General features: G+C 47.8%; 1 long non-coding RNA gene across 1 annotated transcript; it reads left to right on the top strand.

Moving 5' to 3' along the window:
- Window positions 1–3,180: 3,180 nt before the first annotated feature.
- On the top strand, window positions 3,181–5,837 carry LOC309540142. The gene is made up of 2 exons (XR_014223062.1): window positions 3,181–3,383; window positions 4,707–5,837. It is a non-coding gene; the product is annotated as an uncharacterized lncRNA (long non-coding RNA).
- The last annotated feature ends 491 nt before the right edge of the window (window positions 5,838–6,328 follow it).

Here is a 6,328-nt window from a genome sequence, read left to right as displayed (position 1 = left end):
AGTCCAACGAAGTTGATGTTGAAGAATCGTTCCTTCAACACTGGTGACCTTTGCTTCTTCCAGTACACTGGTATTAGTTCACCTGTCCTCCCAAGTGATGTGTAATTTTTTTTTAGAGACATCGTTGATGGAATCTTTTGAGGAGTTGGAGATGGCATTTATAAGTGGTCCATGTTTCACAAGCATATAGTAAGGTTGGTAGTACAATAGCTTTGTAAAGAAGCCTTTTGGATTTCTTATGTCCACCTGGGCTTGTCTACCTGGAGATGCTCTACCTAGCAGTGCTGGAGTGCCTGAGACCTCCTGCATGCAACTACTGAGCTGTTGTGACGGCTACAAGCTCTGCACACACCTGCATAGAAACCTGGCTCTGCTCCATCAAAAAGAAACGGAACTTCTAAGATATGCAGGTGAGCTACTGTAACACCCAATTAATGATTATGAGGCGTTTGACTACTTCAATAACAGTGTCTACAAAAGCACTTATTACAGATGGATTCACAGCTGGTGCCCAGGTGTGTGCATTTTGGCAAGAGCAGAAGGGGATCGCCCCCAACATTTCGGCTTAGACGAAATCTGCAACTCTTTCCTAACAGGTTTCCTTTTCCATTTATTTTGAAGGGGAGGACCTTCCCATGTCCCCGGTCTTTGAACACCCCAGCCATGGCTGCACCCATTACTTTGGATGGAGCGAAGGTTCCATGGGGGTGGAATTGAAAGATGCTTGATATCCAGGTGGAAGTGAAGCTCTGGAAACATTTCCAAGCCTTTCCGGGTGGGGCGGGGAGAGAGAAACGGCGATATTTTTACGGCTCCTCTTATGACAGACATTATTCTGCTCAAATGTGGTTACCGGACCATTAGTATTTAAATCAGCTGATAATACGTCGGGAGCTATTCCTGCCAAAACTAACTTTACAGCTGGCCACGGCGACGCAAAGTTCTAATGGGCCGGTTTAAGCCGTTTATGTCAAACAAGCTTTGATTTTTAGCCTGCGGCGGTGATAAAATGCAGACGTACAATTTGGTGAGATTAGCACTTCTCCTCCGGCCACAAAAGGGAGGATTATGAGTTCATGGGAGGCGGGGAAAATGGGTTATGAGGGAGAAATGTATGGAAGCGCATAGAGTTGGGTTTTCTTTTTTTTTTTTAATGGACTAATGTCCTACAGAGAAAGCCGACAAAGGAACAGAGCCAGGAGGATATTGTTGAATTATTCCGTGGGTCATTTACTCTACAGGTTATCGGTTCCAGAGAAAATGGCTGACTAATTTTAGGCTCATATTATTTGCTGCCGCACTGCCAAACGTTGGGTTCTTGGAGCATGTCAAAGCCGAGTCCCAGTCATGCCATGTGTCTTTTTGAGGCTTGTGGGCACCTTTGAATTTCTGGGCAACTGCTGTGGGTGCCACCCTCTCTGGTAATTTATCTCTTCAGCAATGGACGACTGCAGGAAGGGAGTCTGCCAGCAGGGTCCTTCGGAGTTACAAGTGCGCAGTTAATCATGAAATAATAAATCCCTGCATAAATTGCGCTCCGTATCGTGTGGATTGCTCTGCCAGGTGGGATTAGACTTGATGAAGCAAAAAGGCCATGTGTGGACCCTGCTCGCAATGTCTATCTTTTACCTCCAGCATTGGAGACAAGATGTCTCCAAATGCCCAGAAGACCAGGAGAGGAGGGCATGTTTCTCCTGGTCTGCTTATGGGAAACCAGATGTCATAATAGAAGGTCACTGGAAGCTGCTATAACATAGTCACATGCACAACTTGGAAAGTTCTGTTTTATTATTTGACAAAATGTACCGTATTTCTGGCTCCATAAGACGCACCTGACCATAAGGTGCACCTAGTTTTTAGAGGAGGGAAACGAAAAAAAATTCTGAATGAAACAGTGGATGTATGATTTTTGTGGTTCATGCTATGGCCACAGACATGTGATTTGATGGTGAGTTTGGGGTGAGAATCCATGTGGATCCGTGCTTTGTAACCAGGTTTTTATGCCATTGCGACCCCACGAAACAGTGGATGTGTGATTTTTTTTTTAGTGCAGGCCAGGGACATGCTATGTGATCTGATGGTGAATTTGGGGTGACCCAATGCAAAAATCCTGAGGATCCATGGGGTAAGTAAATCCCCATCTTTGAGAGGAACTTCTTCTCATTCAAGTTCAATATTTCGAAAAGGGAACTAATTTCATTTCACGTTTGCCACTTTACAAAATGAGCTAGTTCAGTTCCCCTTCAGTTCAATTCAGGTTCATCCAAATATGAACAAAATATATATCCCCATTTGGAATGTTGCAAGCTGAAAGGTCCAAAGGGCCTTAAGAGTTCCCTTTTATAAGGTGTCAGAAAATGTCAGAAAATGAACTAAAAGTCATTCAAATGTCTATCTCAGTGGTTCCCCAACTCATAGAATCGTAGAGTTGGAAGACAACCGAAGATCATCTAGTCCAGCCCCCTGCAGTGCAGGAATCTTTTCTGGGGCCACTGCCCCCATGGTCCAATAAACTCATCCCCAATGCCCCCTACTCTATAAAAAGCATTTTTCGAAAAAGTAGTTTGCACGATCCACTACAGAAGAAAATAACAGCACAATAGAGTTCAAAACAGTAGCAATTTATTTCACATTTATTCGAAATCCAATGGGAACGATTCAGTTCAGTGAGCCCAACAAAACTGGTGAATTTGATCCAGCGATACCAGCTTTTCAAAGTCGGAGAGTCATTTACACCTCTGGTATCCATGTCAGGGACTGGGAGGCCACTGACGAGGGAAGCGGGGCTGGCGTGTGACCCGAGAGTGGGGAGCAGGGATTTGTGGGGACCTGAACCAGCCAGGAGGCAAGTATCAAAGGCAGGGAAGCTTCAGAGCTGGAGGAGGAGAAGGAAGAAGCAGGTCAGTGAAATATATTCAGGGTCCTGTAGTGATTCCATGCTCTTTATTTCAGCTTGTAAAACAGCGATTCAATTGCCCCCCAAACCTCAGGCTTTTATATACATTATTTACACAGAGTCCCGCCTGATTGGCTGATTCTGCTTCCCTCCTGGAGCCTGATTGGTCTTTCCTGCAGGCCAATCAGTTGTTGCATTCTGGGATCCTATCAGCCTAATAGGCTGATTAACTTTTTCCTGGGGCCTGATTGGTCTTTCCCTGCAAGCCAATCAGTTGCTGCATTCTACGATCCTACTTGCCTATTGTTCTAGGATCCAAGCTTAGTACATAACAGTCAGGCAAGTGAAGGGCCAGCTGCTTCCCCACCGTCTCCCGCACCACTGCTTCCCAGAACCAGAAGAGAATTTAAGTGGGAAGGGCAAAGGCAACATCCTCTGTCTGCATGGCACAGCCTGTCAGAGGAAGGTTCATAAACTGGTGTTAAAGGTAAAGACAGCATCTTAAAAAGCAGAGACATCACCTTGCCGACAAAGGTCCATATAGTTAAAGCTATGGTTTTCACAGTAGTGATGTATGGAAGTGAGAGCTGGACCACAAAGAAGGCTGATTGCCGAAGAATTGATGCTTTTGAATTATGGTGCTGGAGGAGACTCTTGAGAGTCCCATGGACTGCAAGAAGATCAAACCAATCCATTCTGAAGGAAATCAGCCCTGAGTGCTCACTGGAAAGACAGATCCTAAAGCTGAGGCTCCAAGACTTTGGCCACCTCATGAGAAGAGAAGACTCCCTGGAAAAGACCCTGATGTTGGGAAAGATGGGTACAAGGAGAAAGGGACGACAGAGGATGAGATGGTTGGACAGTGTTCTCGAAGCTACCAGCATGAGTTTGACCAAACTGCGGGAGGCAGTGGAAGACAGGAGTGCCTGGAATGATCTGGTCCAGGGGGTCACGAAAGGTCGGACATGACTAAATGACTGAACAACAATAACAAAAGGGACCCCTGACTGTTAGATCCAGTCATGGCCGACTCTGCCTTAAAGTGTTCAGGCACACAGGCATGACCCATTTCTGCCACACAGGTGCACATCTGGAGTGATGGTGAGTCCTAGCATAGGTAAAGGTAAAGGGACCCCTGACCATTAGGTCCAGTCGTGACCGACTCTGGGGTTGCGGTGCTCATCTCGCTTTACTGGCCAAGGGAGCTGGCGTACAGCTTCCGGGTCATGTGGCCAGCATGACTAAGCCGCTTCTGGCGAACCAGAGCAGCGCACGGAAACGCTGTTTATCTTCCCACCGGAGCGGTACCTATTTATCTACTTGCACTTTGATGTGCTTTCGAACTGCTAGGTTGGCAGGAGCAGGGACCGAACAATGGGAACTCACCTCATGGCAGGGATTCGAACCGCCAACCTTCTGACCGGCAAGCCCTAGGTTCTGTGGTTTAACCCACAGCGCCACCCGCTTCCTTAAAACTGGTGTTATCTTTGACAATAAAGAGTTCATATCTGCCATCTGCACTCCTTTGGCTGAGAAGCATCCTTGAGAACTCCCTTGCCTCCCTCTTGCTTCTTAGCGCCCCCCGCCTAGGTATTCCCCCCACCAAGGGGTAGCACTGCCTGCTTTGGGAACCACCGCCCTATTCAAAAACAAGCTTAAAACTCCATTTAGTTCCCTCGGCAATTAAGAGACCTGCTTTCAGGTACAGCTCTGAGATTTCCAAATTAATTCAGGGAGCTTTGTTAAGCTAAGCCAGTTCCTTCCAAGCTGCGGTCGCATGGGAGAATTATTTGTGTGTTTCCTTACACAGGGGGATATCTCCCTGCAGGGAGATGTTCGTTTCCTGCGATGGCATCAGTTGATTCAAAACCAGGACAGACACCATCAGATTCCATCAGAGTGTTTTTCTGAATTTGATGTGAGGTCCTTAAACACTTCCTTTCCCTCCCTTCTGCAAAACTGGGCCAACAGCACCTGACAGCAGGGCCGTATGCGGGTATTTATGACTCGGTGTTTGGTTGCTATAGCAACAGAAGCCAGATAAATATCTTGTCAGGAAGTGGATGCAAGTGGTGGAAGACTTATGCCTGGACGCCCTCGTCCCATTAGCGGTGGCTTCAGAAATAGCGGTGATTGACAGCCTGGATCACAGACACGTTCCTGGAAACTGACACAGAAAACAGTTTAAGTCCTGTTGGATGACCCCCATGGAGGTTAATGTAATTCAGTTTGGGGCAGCCTCTCAGCTGTTGGTCTTGGACCAGGGGTGTCTGAAGCATCTGAGCATCTGAAACAGTCCGCCGGTCCATTTTATCCCAATATTTCTGTGTCAGATGGTGGCGACTCCCTGGAGTGTCTTTGGGTTGAGATGTGGGATATTACAGATGTGGGGTTTCGCACCTGGGACCTTGTGAGTGGGAGCAACATATGATCTACCACTGGGCAACCATGACCTTGGTTTGACACTCTGCCATAAAACAACCTTCTGGTTCATCTTACCTCCCTTTGTAGATTGTTCTGCGGACAAACGGAGCTAGCTGAGCTTGAAGACCTGCAATGAGACCGAAGCAAGGATGCTACGTCTTTCAACTCAGGTCTATGGCATGGAGCTGTAGAGCTGGAATGGGTTCCCCAGCGGTCATCCAGCCCAACCTCTGCAATCCTGGCTTGCTTATTATGCTGTCAGCAGTTAATGGATCCCGGTTTAACCACACAGATGGGTTAAGTTGCCTGAGGCTGTTTGCCACCCTTGGCCACCGCGGGAACATCGGCCTAAGCTCACTCTCACCAGAAGAGAGTGGAGAATGGAAGAACGCAATGGGAAAGAACCAGAGGCAAGATAGCTATCAACTGGAGAACTTCCTTCCAAGCAAGACTCTTTGATCGCTTACATTCAAAGCGAGAGATAAAATGGAAATAAAGCAATGAGTATTTACTCTTCCTTCGCGTTTCCTTTAATGCTGTCTAATTATGGCAGCTGACAACCATCTTCCGTGGCACAATTAGCTCTGCGTTCCACTCTGCTCAACTGATTCCTCCCTGGGTTTTGATTTTGGCGTGCGTGCCTTCCACGCTTTGGCCCAATGTGCCGCGGCGTACCATGGGGCTCTCCCCCATCTACCTGGCGTGCGAAACCCAGATTTGCGGACGTGTGGCATGCGGGCATTGCAAGCAGAAGTGCACCCCCGCCCCCCCCCCTCCGGAGCTGGTTCTGCTGCTCAGAGAGGCCTCGGCTGCTTGCCGCTTGACTTGCGTCGCCTCATCAGCAAGGGCAGCGCGTTGCAGGAAGTGGCATATGCCGCAGCAGATGCTGCCGAATCAATCCCCGGTAATGATGAGAGAATGAAATTACTCATCCGCCATCGCCACAGCTTGAATGGGCTTGCAGTGTTCCTGGATAGGTGGCTGGCTGAGAGCGAACTAGAAACAGAT

This window comes from Podarcis vaucheri, assembly GCF_965113315.1.
Source record: "Podarcis vaucheri genome assembly, chromosome: 9".
Classification (NCBI taxonomy): domain Eukaryota; kingdom Metazoa; phylum Chordata; class Lepidosauria; order Squamata; family Lacertidae; genus Podarcis; species Podarcis vaucheri.
The sequence above is the reverse complement of the archived record's forward strand: the minus strand, read 5'-3'. Positions and strand labels throughout refer to the sequence as shown.